Source organism: Heterocephalus glaber, unplaced genomic scaffold (genome assembly GCF_053883595.1).
Source record: "Heterocephalus glaber isolate CG9 unplaced genomic scaffold, H.glaber_assembly_v1.0 deba00001587, whole genome shotgun sequence".
NCBI classification, from domain to species: domain Eukaryota; kingdom Metazoa; phylum Chordata; class Mammalia; order Rodentia; family Bathyergidae; genus Heterocephalus; species Heterocephalus glaber.
The window spans coordinates 1743387-1757974 of NW_028258365.1; the positions used below are offsets into that span (position 1 = coordinate 1743387).

General features: G+C 35.3%; 1 protein-coding gene and 1 pseudogene across 26 annotated transcripts in view; one reads left to right on the forward strand and one right to left on the reverse strand.

Annotated features, from left to right (window-relative positions):
- Inpp4b (inositol polyphosphate-4-phosphatase type II B) overlaps positions 1-14588 on the reverse strand; it is a 1082298-nt gene that overhangs the window by 377536 nt on the left and 690174 nt on the right. For 14 of the 26 annotated variants that reach the window (XM_021247702.2, XM_087193386.1, XM_087193370.1 and 11 more), the window contains one exon: positions 9320-9383. The exons of the other annotated variants lie outside the window; for them this stretch is intronic. The gene's annotated coding sequence lies outside the window, so the exon portion shown is untranslated. The remainder of the gene's footprint in view (positions 1-9319; positions 9384-14588) is intronic. 26 annotated transcript variants of the gene reach the window in all.
- LOC101704096 (programmed cell death protein 5 pseudogene) lies at positions 6036-14092 on the forward strand (annotated as a pseudogene).

A 14588-nucleotide genomic window follows, 5' to 3' on the forward strand; every position in this document is an offset into this window, starting at 1 on the left:
TGGAATAGATGGTTTCTACCTCAAACTGATAGAACCCATCTATGAAAAACCAAGAACCAATATCATACTAAATGGCCAAAAACTGAAATCCTTCACACTAAAATCAGGAACAAGAAAAGGATGTCCACTATCACCACTCTTGTTCAATATAGTTCTGGAAACATTAGCCATGGCAATTAGACAAGAGAAAGAAATAAAAGGAATAAAGATAGGTAATGAAGAAGTCAAATTGTCATTATTTGCAGATGACATGATACTCTATATAGAAGACCCCAAGAACTCTACCAAAAGTCTTCTACACTTAATAACCAAATTCAGTCAAGTAGCTGGTTACAAGGTCAACACACAAAAATCAATGGCTTTCCTCTACACCAATGACAGACTCACTGAGAGAGAAATAGGGCAAACAATTCCTTTCACAATAGCATCCAAGAAACAGAAATACCTAGGAATCAACCTAATGAAAGAAATCAAACACCTCTTCTCTGAAAACTATGGTACTCTGAAAAGAGAGATTGAAGAGGATATCAGAAAATGGACAGACATCCCCTGCTCCTGGGTAGGAAGGATTAATAGAGTGAAAATGGCCATACTTCCAAAACTTCTATATAGATTTAATGTAATTCCAATTGAGATCCCAGCAGCATACTTCATAGACCTTGAGAAAACAATCCAAAAATTCATTTGGAACAAGAAGAGACCCAGAATAGCAAAAGCAATTCTAGGTAACAGAGACATGGCAGGGGGTATCACAATCCCCAACCTGCAACTCTACTACAAAGCTACTGTGATAAAAACAGCATGGTATTGGCAAAGAAACAGACCTGAGGACCAGGGGAACAGATTAGAAGATGCAGAAACAACACCAGACACACTCAGCCATCTCATCTTCAATAAAGGAGCCAAACACCCTCACTGGAGGAAAGATAGCCTCTTTAATAAATGGTGCTGGAAAAATTGGGCTTCAACTTGCCAAAGATTAAAACTATAACTGTATCTCTCACCATGCACTAAACTAAAATCAAAATGGATTAAAGATCTAAATGTTAAAATAGAAACTCTGAACCAGTTGGAACACAGGTTAGGTAGAACCCTTGAAGACATCGGTGTAGGAAAAGATTTTATGAACAAAACCTCAGTTGCCTGTGAACTAGCACAAACAATCAACAAGTGGGATCTCTTCTTATTAAAGGTCTTCTGCACAGCAAGAGAAACCACCAGCAGTGTGAAGAGACAACCTACAATGTGGGAAAAAATCTTCACCTGCTCTTCCTCAGACAAAGGTCTACTATCTCAAATCTATAAAGAACTTAAAAAGATCAGACCTCCCAAATTTAAAGACCCAATCCAAAAATGGGCATCTGAAATGAACAAACATTTCTCAGACAAAGAAGTAGAAATAGCAAATAAATACATGAAAAAATGTTCAACATCACTGGTCATTTGAGAGATGCAAATGAAAACAATGCTGAGATTCCACTTCACTGCAGAAAGAATGGCTGCTATCATGAAATCAACCAATAACAAATGTTGGCGGGGCTGTGGGGAAAGAGGAACCCTGCTCTACTGCTGGTGGGAGTGTAGACTGGTGCAAGCACTGTGGAAATCATTATGGAGATACCTCAAAGAACTAGGACTGGAAGTCCCATTTGACCCCACTATTCCACTGCTGGGGATCTTCCCCAAAGAATTAAAAGAATCATACCACAGTGATATATGTGCACCCATGTTCATAGCAGCACAGTTTGTAATAACTAAAACTTGGAAACAGCCCAAATGCCCATCAACTGGAGACTGGATAAAGAAAATGTGGGGTTTTTTTATAAAATAGAGTACTACTCAGCCATAAAAAATGAGAAATTAGAGACATTTATAACTAAGTGGACGCACATTGAGGCGATACTCTTAAGTGAAATAAATAGGACACACATGAATAAATACTGAATAGTTTATCTGGTGTGAGAAACTGAAAGTGTAAATAAGCACTAAAATGTGTAATAGGTAATGTGAAATAGGAAGAAAAGGGGCAAAGGGGGAGGAAGTGGGAGGGCTAGGGGAAAGGATAGAAGGGAATGGGATTATTATGAGAAAATGGAAAAATAAGAACAAAATCTTTGTAAATAGGGAGGAATGGAGGGGTTGAAGGGAGGGTTGGGCAAGGGTGAAAAATAAGAACCAAGAGAGACTATGTAAAGGTGCAAATTTCCAATGATGAATGTCATTATATTGTATTCCTAAAATGTACCAATGATTAGAATGTATAATTGATAATGCAAAATAGGAAGAAAAGGTCCAAAGGGGTAGGGGTAGTGGGAGGGGCAGGGGAAAGAAAAGAAGGGAAAGGAAAAATGATGAGAAGTGGAAAAAATGGAAATAAAGTCTTTGTAAATAGGGAAGGGTGGAGGGCATGAAGGGAGGGCTAGGAATGGGGAAAAAATAAGAACCAAGATGAATTATGTAAAGGTACAATGCCCAATGAGAAATGAAATTGTGTTGTATACCTAAACAGTACCAATAAAAGAATTCAATTTTAAAAAATTAAAAAAATAAATAAAATATCACAATACTTCAGCAAAAGAATATGCATAATAAATAGACTATATATATATATATATTTACTCAAAAATTTTGTAAAATTGCAAATGTTTTTAAATGGTGTTAAAACATGTGATTGCCTATGTGCTAAAGTAAAAAAGAACACCTTGTACCTCATCCAATTAATAACTTGATAATCTAATTATTAAATTTAAAACTAAAGCTTCTGGAAGAAAACATAGGAGAAATTTTTAACGACCTTGGCAAATTTCCTTTCTTCTTTCTTTTACTTTTTGTGCTTAGAATTGAAGTTACATACCCACACATGCTAAGTATATATTCTAGAAAGGCAAGTCACACACAAAGAAATAATATTTGCGAAATTTACATCTGACTAGGAATTTCATATAGAATATTTAAACACCTCTCAGTACTCAATAGTAGTAAAACAAACAACTCATTAAAAATGGGCAAATAATTTCAATAGACATTTCACCAAAGAAGGCATGTGTGATATACTGCTGATAAATAAGAATATGAAAAAACACTGTCTCATTACTTTCTAGGAAAACGCAAATTAAAACCATGAAGACTATTACCACATACTTATTAGAATAACTATAACTAAATTTCAAAAGTCAACAATGCACATCTCTCATAAGAACGGGGACCAACTAGACCTGTCATACCCTGAAAGTGAAAAAAATGAAAGAATATAGCTACTTTGGTTTTTTTTGTTTTTTTGGGTTTTTTGGTGCCAGGGATAGAACTCGGAACCTTGCGCTTGCAAGGCAGGTGGTGGAAACTCTGAGCTAAATCCCTGGCCCAAGAATATAGCTACTCTGGAATTTTGTCTGGGTAGTTTCTTATAGAGGTCAACATACCTTTGCCATATGGCTTATTAATTCAATTCCTATATATTTATCCAAGAAAAATGAAACTTTTGATCACTTAAAAACCTACACATTGAATGTTTTTTAAATTAGAAAAATTCAAACAACCCAAAAGATTTTCACATGGTTAAAAAAAAAGTTCTCTCACACACAAACACACACACACACACACATAAACAGAATGATATGTCTGCAAAATGAAATACTACTGAACAATAGGAGTGACTACATTTCAATAACCACACCATAGGTAAATTTCAAGCACAATGTGGTATGTGAAGGGAGGAGACCTCAGAGGGCTCTGTACTATGTGATTCCATTGCTGTGGCATAAATGGAAAAGGCAGAATTATACGGGTAGAAATAAACCAGTAGTTTCTAAGGATTTGAAGTAGGAGGGGAAAATTGACCATAAAGGGATAATAAGAGGGAAGTTTAGGGGCCAATGAAATTGTTCTGTATCATGATTGTGGTGATTGTTACCTAACTTTTTGCATCTGTCAAAACTCAAACAACATTACATAAAAAAATAAATTTTACTGTATGTAAATGTTTAGATAATGAATAAAAAGATGCAATATTTTAGAAGTGGTCAGTAAATATAGTATGATTCATTTTAATTATTTTTATTACAAATAGGGTCAGGCCAGTAGCAAGTGTCCTAGAAGAAGTGCAATTTTGATACCAACCAATATGAATTCAATTAAAAGAAAGATAGGGACAGTAAAAGACACAAGGAGAAATCTGTTTGATAAAGGAGGAAGATTAATGGGGACAGAAATAATGGATCATCTATGAAGAAGTCAAGAGTTCATCTCATCAAGACTTAATTGATCCACTCATATCTAGGGTGGGGTCGGGTTGGGTGGGGTGGGTGCTGGTGCTGGGGGACCCGAGAACTCACACGTGCTTGGCAAGTGCACTACTCCTGAGCCAAGTCCTCAGCCCACTTAATACTGAGCTGAATACACATCAATAAGCAAGGGGCTAGGTTAGAACTGCCATGGTGAGTAGGGAAGCAGTACAGTAGGCTTCTGGGAAGGGGTAGTTCTCAGCCTCATGCATGTATCCATGTCATAAATCAGGAGGAATACCCAAAATAAGAAAAGTCTACAGTGAAAGGGAGGAAGGAACATATTCTGGGAACCAAGGCACTGAAAACACTGGGCTGTGGAGCCTGGCTTCCGATGCAGGTGGTTATAGAAGCAAGAACTCAGGAACCAGTTAGAGAGCCATGTGGACTCCAGTAGAAGATATGATTGCATCTAGGAGCTGTTACAGACTGGTGCTCCTAGTCTAAATTTATTCTACCAGAAACATAGATACTAGTGTGCAAGCAAGCCACCACCTTTATTGGAGCCTCTGCCTTGGTAGTAATGGGTAGTAGGACAGAGAAGAGGATAGAGGAAAATAGTTATTAACATATTATGTGGCTTGGCTTTCACTAACTCCTTGTCAAATTCAGTTTTCACCAATGGGGAATAAGAGAGAGTGACTAAAAACAAACAAAAAATCAAAGGTAGTAAGGTAATTCTCCTATATCACATTATTTATTATACATTTGATCCTCATTTACACTTTCAGATTCTCACACCAGAGAAACTATTCAGAATTTACACATGTGTGTCCTATTTATTTCACTTAAGAGTATAACCTCAGTGTGCATTCAATATGCTGAAGGTCCAAAGGGGAAGGGGAAGGGGAAGTGGGAGGGGTAGGAGAAAGGAAAGAAGGGAAAGGAAAAAACATGAGAAAAGGAAAAAAGGGAAACAAAGTCTTTGTAAATACGGAGGGGTTGAGGGGTTGGAGAGAGGGCAGGGGAATGGAGAAAAAAAAATAAGAACTAAGATATATCATGTAAAGGTACAAATTCCCAATGATGAATGTAACTGTATTGTATACCAAAAATGTACCAATAAACTTAATGAATTTTTAAAAAGATAATTCTCTTAGTAAATACTGTACATAAGAATGCTTCCTAGAGGACATGGTATTTGATATGAATGTAAGAGATTTGTACATAAAAATTTGAAGATGTGGCATCTTTACAAAATGCAATGCTACTCAGCCATAACAAATGAGAAACTAGAGACATTGATAGCTCAATGGATGCACATTGAGGCCATACTCTTAAGTGAAATAAATAGGACACACATGTGTAAACTCCAAATAGTTTCTCTGGTGTGAGAAACTGAAAATGTAAATAAGGATGAAAACATATATTAGATAATCTGAAATAGGAAGAAAAGGTTCAAAGGGGAAGGGTGAAGGGTAGGGGAATGAAAAAAGGGAAAGGAATCGATATGAGAAAAGGAAAAAATGGAATGAGGAGGGGTTGAAGGGAGGGCAGGGAAATGGGGAAAAAATAAGAACCAAGACACATCATGTAAAGGTATCAATTTAAAATGATGAATGTCATCATATTGTATACCTAATATGTAACAATAAACTCAATGAACAAAAAAAAATTGGGGGATAGATAAAACGAAAGAGACAAAGGATAAAAGGAAAAAGAAGGGTGAGGGGGAAAAACAATGGGAAAGGCAGTAGGGAAGAGACTATTGAAAATGAACAGTACTGAGAATGTAACCAAAGATAAAAGCCAAACATGTGGAATGTCCGCAAACTCCCCAATCTGATGGGAGTAGAGAATGAAGGGCAAAAAGAGGTGAATGCACAGTGGCACCTCAAGTTTAGGAGCTTGATTCTTTCCACGCTTCTGGTTGCAAACCGAGCTGGAGCAGAACCGAAACAAATTCAGTGGTTAGGTTCAATGTAGATGTTTTGGGGAAATTTGATTTGGTTCTCATCCAGTTCAGTCTGCCATCAGAAACACTGAGAGAACTGACTTCATGAATCGAGGCACCACTACACTATTATTGAATGAAATGTTTCATCGGAAGCCATAACCACTCTTGCTCTGATGTTGGATATGATGTCTGTAAATCAAAGGCGATGACAATTTGGGTGTCATATTGCTTGACACTCGTAGCCTTTTTCAATCAAATATTAATTGAACATCTATCATACATAGTACAATGCAAAGTGTTATGCATAATTCAGAAATAATGTATTGCATTGGCCCTAAGTAGAGTTTATAATCTGTAAAGCAGAATCTAGAACATCTACAAGAAAAAAAATACTTTAAATAAAAGGATTAAGCAAAGTGCCTTTGAGAATTTGCCTCCAGTGCATGAAATCAATAAGTACTCTCATTGTCCTTATTTGCAATTTTCTGTGCTAAATATTATACCATTTATTCTGAAAATTAGCCTCTTTGTTTCACTTTCTTCTCTTTTCTTTCTTTCTAGAACATAATACGGTATATCTACATATCAGTCAGTGTATAAGTCCAGAGAGGAACAAGATAGAAATCATGTTGAAAAATTAGATTTGAAAATTCCATTTTGGAGATGAGTGAGCTGATATTAAGAATAGTTACAAAAGTTGTCCAGAACCTAAGTCAGGGAGCTAGCATTTATCCAAGGCTTCAAACCTTTAAAAGATTATTTTGGGCTCGGGGTGCAGCTCAGTGATGGAGTGCTTGCTTAGCCTCCACAGGGTGCTGGGTTTAATCCTCAGGACCACAAAATCAATTGTTTTTACACGAGGAGAAATTTTTAATCCATAGAGTTTGAAAGATTCTTCATTTGATTGATGAAATTTCTCTGGAAATATAAACCTGTAAAGTTCAACTGGGAGCCAAATAAAAAGTTCCCTAGAGGCCAAGTGATTTTCAGTTTTGCTAGAATATTACCATTTCTGGTTTCCTTCCTATATTTATGCTTCAGTTTTTATCCTTTTTCTTTCTTTTCTTTTTTTAAAAGGCCATTTTCAATTAAAATTTCTAATTAGATCCCACATTTGACACACATCTCTAGTAGAAAGCAAATGGTCACAGTAGCAATTAAAAGGCAGCTGTATCTTGTTTTCTTGGGACGAAACAAGGCTCTTTGTTTCTAAGTTTTGAAATTCTGCAGAATTTTTCATGATTTTTTTCTTCTATTTAAATGATAGCCAGTTTAACAGAAAGATGCTGAACTGGTCTAAGAATGCCAATGCCCTTCCTAACATGTATGCTGAAAACCTGTCTTCTGGAATGAGGATAAATGAACTTGATCAAATACTCTGGGTCGTTAAGGTGTTCACCGCTAGGGTACAAAATCTCCACATTTTATAGAATATAGAATTATTCTTTAAAGTAATAAAGTAGGTATTAACCCACATCATTTACATCACTTTAAGGCTTTTTTAGGAACCTAAATTATGAACATTTTAAAAATCAATGATTGACATTTTTATATAAAAGAATATGAGATTAGCTGAGATGCAAACAATAATTTTTGTGGTTTTCCTTTGTTTGACTTAAGAAACTAACATTACACTGATATTAAAAAATTGTTTATTACACTCTTACTTCAGAACTCCTTTTGGTACCTAAGGCTATATTTTCACATTCAAAATATAATCAAGACTTGAAGCAATTAACTATATAATTCTGGTCAGAGAAAATCTCTGATGGAAAAAGCTAAACCACGGAGGCAAACAGATTTTTTTTCTGGCTTGAATTATCTAGATTCTAGGAAATTATCTAAAATAATTTAATGTGCATAGACATCAAGTACCAAAATGACCACATTACCAAATTATCACATTACCAAAGTGTGTCTTAAGCAGTAAAAAGAACTTCTTAACATCTATATCCCTAAGGGAAAATCTTGAAACAATTCCCCACATAATCATAAAAAGAGTTTTGGAAATTTTTCAGTGTTATACAAACACGCACACACACACATTTTGTTTTTGCTTTTTTACTGTAAAGTTTCTCAGAATCACTAATGTTAATTCACACTTAAATCCCGAGAGTCTACAGTGTTCAGAAAGTTGTAAATTCTGTGGACCCCAAATCATTTCAGGTAGGACATGTCATGCAGTAATGTTCCAAAGAATGAACGCCTTGAGAACTTCTCTGCCCCAAAATTAGCTCATCTATGCTGTACTCTGTCGGATGTCTTGTAGGCTAGGGTGAAATGGGGTGACAGATCTGAAAGCGTCTATATCTAGGGAACAAACAAAGAGGACAAGTGACACGGAACAGGAATGTCAAGGGGAGAAAGTCATCCAGCAGAGCTGGTCCTGAGATCCCTCGCCAACGACACTTGGCCCTGTGGGGGCTGGTCAGCTCCCAGGCCCAAGTCCACTTCACCCTACGTCTCTCTCATCTTCTGTGACTGTACTACAGCCACACTAGCTTTCTTTTCGTTGCTTTTCCTTCTTCGTTTAAGGCTTATTTTCTTAATTTATTGTTGTCTCATCTGCCAAGGACTGTAGCCTCCTAATCAAAGTATCAGCTTAAATGTCCTCTTCCAGAGAAATATTGTCAATATAACCCACAATAGATTCTTCCCTTCTCTCCCAATATATTCTCCCATAGAACAGTAAAATTTTCCTTCTTCACATTTATTGCAACTTTTACTCGCATATTGCTACTAGCTTATTTCATGTCTTTCCCACTGGACTTTAGGCACCATAAAGTCAACTGGACTATGCACATTTTATCCAATTGTGTAAAATCATTTCATAGATGATTTTCCCATGTGGCAGATCTTTCATGAATATGCGATAATTTAATAGTAATACTACTGATAATTTAATTCTTTCTCATTTCTGTCCAGGTCTAGCCTAATTTATGCTCTCACAACTGGTTTAAATTACACATAGAAGTGAATTTTTCTTTAGGATATGAACAGTTACCTGTAACAGCCAGTTACGCACACCCTAAGACACCAAAATGGTATGATTATAAAATACCTTGCTAATAATAGGGGAGATAAGGTTGCATTTATTGTCAGTTTTAACAAATGTTATATGTTAAATACTGAGCTCCTGTACCTGGTTTAAGTTGTATGCCTCAACACTTCTTCTCTTTGATGATTATTTTCCTGGTTTCAGGACTCTGCAAAGGGCAAAAGAACAAAATGCTAGAATTTGGCGTTTCACAGGAAACTTACTAAAGTATCCATAGATATAATACTCAATAACCTTATAATGCCCGTTTTACAAACTTGGGGACTTATTATTGCCACAAAATCCACAGAGCACATTTCTTATTTCTGTTCCAAATTAACATGCCTCATTCAGGTCATAGAGCTCCATTAGAAGGAATTATTCTTTACCCTTATTTACTGCTCACATGAGCCATACCCTATTCAAAGCAAAGCCTATTTTAAATTATATATATTAACTTATTTGTTCTTCATAACCACTAGGCAAGAAAGGGTTAACTCAGCAGGGCTCCTTTACTCAAACCCTGCACCTTTCAAGACTGGTCTTTGATTCTTCCAGGAGACAAGATTTGATCTTTTGATAGTCTGCCTGTTCAGAGGTTTTGTAAAATTTTCCTTCTGAAGCCTTGGTTGATGCTGGTCCATTCTGACCAGAGAACTTTACAGTGCAATTTACAGGAAATATTTGTTTCTGCTGGAAGGAAGTAACACTGGAGTCAGGGTAGCTGAGGTCAGTTCTTCAGGGCCACATGCTTATGGGACTATTCTTAACGTGAACTTGGAGTCCGGACCCCGGCTAAGCTTTGCTGGTGTACCTCACTTCACATCTCACACACTTTGCTGTGAGCTGTCAGCATGTCCCCCCTGGGTGGGGAGACATGGAAGTTTGTTTCTTGATTTTGGTTTATGACTCTTTTTCCTTTGCTGATTTTAATCTGCATCCTTTCACTGTAATAAAATGCGGTTAGGATTATGCAGCTTTTCTAAGTCTAAGGAAGTTCTTGTGGCAATTATGCAGCCTGGGGTTGTCCCGGGACCTGCCACACATCACCCTGTGAGATAGTATGATTATTATTCATGTTGTGTAGAGAATTTGCCCCCAAAAAAGAAAATGTGAGGTAGCCCAGGCGGAGTCCCAAAGCTAGTTTAACTGTCAGCATTTTAATTTGAAACCAATCTAGAGCCAGAGTTTGGTCATTTTATCACTATTCATGGTTTTTTTCTATCAAAACATTTGATATTATAAACTAATTAATAAGTGTACTAAAATGCTACCTGACTTTTTTCCTATGTTTACTGTCAAGAATGATATTTTCAAATTATATATTTATTTTCTGTTACTATGACTCCATTTTATCTGTGAAAAAAACAATAACTTACTCAGTTAAATTTATTCTTTAGCACCTCTACTTTTTTCAAAATATCTTTCCTCTTGTCACGTCAAAAAAGCAGACATGACCTTCTCATATATGATCACATATCTGTCTCCACCTACACTTATCCATCAGTATCCATGGGAGACGGGCTCCAAGACCTGCTGTGGGTACCAAAATCCACAGCCGCTTAAATCTCTTATATAAAGTGAAGTAGTATTTGCAGATGATTTATCCACATTGGCCCTAATCCTTAAATCATCTCTAAATTACTTATAAAACCTAATACTATAATGTAAACGCTACGTATTGTAAATAGTATACTATATCACTCAGGAAATAATCACAAGAAAAAAGTCTGGGCATGTTTAGTGTAGAAGCAAATTTTTAAAAATATTTTCAATCCACAGTTCACTGAATCCAAAAACTGTATAACCCATGGATTTGGTGGACCAAGTAAGTGTGTGTGTGTGTGTATATATATATATGGATATATACATACAATGAGTATGAAACTACAACGAGTAATCTTTAAACCACACTAAACCTTATTTAATTTGGGGCAAGAAAATTAATACTTCAGTTAGATAAGAGTTTGAAAAGTTTCAAAAAAACAGAAAGCATGAAACTAGTCACTTGGTTAGAACTAGAGAAAATGCAAAGCATCTGTTGATTGCTAAACACAAAACAGGAAAATAATATAATAATTACAAGGAAAAGTCCTAGGTTTGCTTTTTCAAACTTTAATTTAGGTACACTTCGCAAAGGACACCTTGACTAATTAGACATGATCATCAGATGTCTGAGACGGTAGCTTTATTCTAACATTTGAACAAAACCCTAACTTATCTATCATCCTTTTCAAATACACCCAAAGCTTAGCATTATGCCTTGTTGTACACACAGTGAATGAACACAGTGAATGTTCACCTTTATCACTAGAACAGATCACACATCCTGGTATTTGAGGTGTCATTACATCTGTGAAGATGCAGTCTACCTTATGCATACAATGTGAATGTATGGAGAACAACAGTCTCATATGGCCCATAGTTTCCAAATAAGCCCTTAAACAATTTTTTAAAATGCAAGTAAAGCATGCAGAGGAAGGGTAAAGCAACCTCTTGTAGGGTGGTGATTTATCGAACATAAGCAAGATAATTGTTGAAGTCCAAAGAACAAAAGTTTATGATGTAGAAAGATCAACTGTGTTACATGTGTCTGAGCCTTTCAGACTTGTTTTGTCCCCATTACAGTATTATCCATCACTTGTCAGCTTCCATCATTCAGCAAGGACCAAGATTTATTCAAACCTACTGAAGTGTTCAATCATCTTAAATGAGTATCCCATAAAGTAAATACAAACAAAAAAGCTTCATTTAACATATATCATTACCTTCAAAACAAATGATCAAATAGTATGTTTTCATTAATTAGGACATAAAAGTTTTCCTTAAAACAAAGAGTACAAAATTCTGTTTTGAACAACTTCATAACGTTAAATTGAACTGATTGTTTAGGACTAGAACGTGGCACATAAAAGCCTCAAGGTTGCTTTCTTTGTGCTGCCATTTATGCTATAGAAGTTGGTACATTCCCAGGTCCCAGTACTCATTCCCTCTGTGCTCCTAAACAGTATATTCAGCACATCGAGTCGATCCTTCTATGCCAGAGTATTGTGATGACAATGTGACTAACATCAAAGTTGACTCTTTGCCTTTTCCATGTTTCTCCCATAGAGAAACATGGGCTTAAGCTGGCTTATGTGGACCCTAGACAGCCTGGCTGACTCTAGAACAAGGACTTCCTCAGTGAGAGATCTGGGATATTACATGGAAGACTGCAGCTCGCAGGTGTAGGGTTTAGAAGAGATCATAGAGACAGAATACTCTGTAAGTGAGGGAACTGTGCTATATGGAAGTCTTGCAGGTTCTGAGAAACCCACACACTGCTCCTTAGAAGGTCCAGTATTTCAATACGTGCTTCACATATTATTCACATAGAGTTACTAAAAGCTATATAAAAAGTCCCTAAAATAGCTGTAAAAATTCTATCCAATCTCCAAAAGCAAATGTTTAAAACCTTACTGCTATTGCCAAACTACCACTTCTTATCATAAAAGCAAAGTAGAATTTAGCTGACAGTAACTTATGCTCAATATTGTTTTCAGTAAAACTAAAAACTATAATTTTTTTTCTATTACAATTAATAAAATAATCCCAGTAAACTTTCAGGATGCAAGGTAAATTTGCAACAGTAACTTTTCTATGTAATGGAAATAAATAGAAAGTAATTTTTTCAAAATAAATAAATACAAATCCCAATAGCCACAGTAATATCCTGAATTACTGCAGCAGTGACAACAAAAATTAATAAAATACTTATGAATAACCCTGTAAAGAAAATTATAAAAAGCTGTAAAGAGAAATAGAGAGCTATAACATATACATGAGAAAAATATATTTACAATATAAATATCAATTCTTCCAAAACTTAATTTATATTTTTATTGTAGTAGATTTTTTTTTTCTATTTTTTTTGTTGGTGCCGGGGATCGAACTCAGGACCTTGCTCTTGCAAGGCAGGCACCAGAACCACTGAGCTCAATCCCCAGCCCTTTAATTTATATTTTAAAAAAAATTCAAATAAAAATCCTTGTGGGAGTAATTTTAGAGCTTTTCAAAATTTGTGAAGTTTGTTTGAACAAAAAGATTTGGATCCTAAAGGAAATTCTGAATATGAATATTGAGAGAAATTTTGCTGTAATGATAAAATATATGATTACGACACATTTAACAGTAAAGAAATGGCTCTGAAATTGATTTGATGTTTAAATTAGTGTGACAATGTGGGTATTCCAGAAATACCCACTTTATTTTTTCATTCAACAAATACATGCCCGTCATATGCCAAGCAATGTTCTGGTTATTAAAGGGACAATGCAATTCCTGTTCCCTCCCACTAAATTTGGTGGGGAAAAATTAATAGGTATTTTCATTACAAGAGAAATTGATATAATGAAATTAGGAATCTAGAGGAAGCAGAGGCTGGCCGAGATGCAGGTGAAACACGGGGATCCTAATGATGCAGCACAACAGGAAGTAAAGCACAGGGAAGCAGAAATGAGAAACAGTATCTTAGCGCAAGTTCTGGATCAATCAGCCCGGGACAGGTTAAGTAACTTGGCACTTGTAAAACCTGAAAAAACGAAAGCAGTAGAGAATTACCTTATACAGATGGCAAAGTATGGACAGCTAAGTGGGAAGGTCTCAGAACAAGGTTTACAGAAATCCTTGAAAAAGTAAGCCAACAAGCAGAAAAGAAAACAACAGTTAAATTCAACAGAAGAAAAGTAATGGACTCTGATGAAGATAATGATTACTGAACTGAAAATGTTTAGAGACTGACACTTAATGGAACAGTTTTAGGGCAGAAGTTAAAATCTGTTTAAATGTTTACTTTGTTTTGTCTATATGCCTTTAAAAAAATAAACTTGTTATGCAAAAAAAAAAGAAAAGAAAAGAAAATAGGAATCCATGGATGTACATAAAAAGGGGGTATTAAAATTATTGTATAATGAAATGAGAACCACAAATAAATTTTAAAAATTAAGGATTAAAAATTATTGAGATAGTGGCCTAGCTTTTGCAAGTCAAATGTGTTTCATGAGCTATACATATAAATCCCAAATACATTATGGGAATAAATAAAAATACAGTGCAACACACAAAGATATTTGAGGTTATTACTGACATGCATTTTTGGAAAAATTATATGTACTTCTGACACTATAAATACTAGAAAAAAATTACAAAGAAAAAGCCTGGCAGGTTGGACTATTAAAAAACTGTCTATATTAAAAATTAATATAATTTATATTTATTTTTATTATATTATATATTATAGATAATATTTAATAAAAGTAATACAAAATTAATAAAATAGAAAGTAGCTCTGAAACGTTTTACATTCAATATAATACACCAAAGTCTATTTTCATAA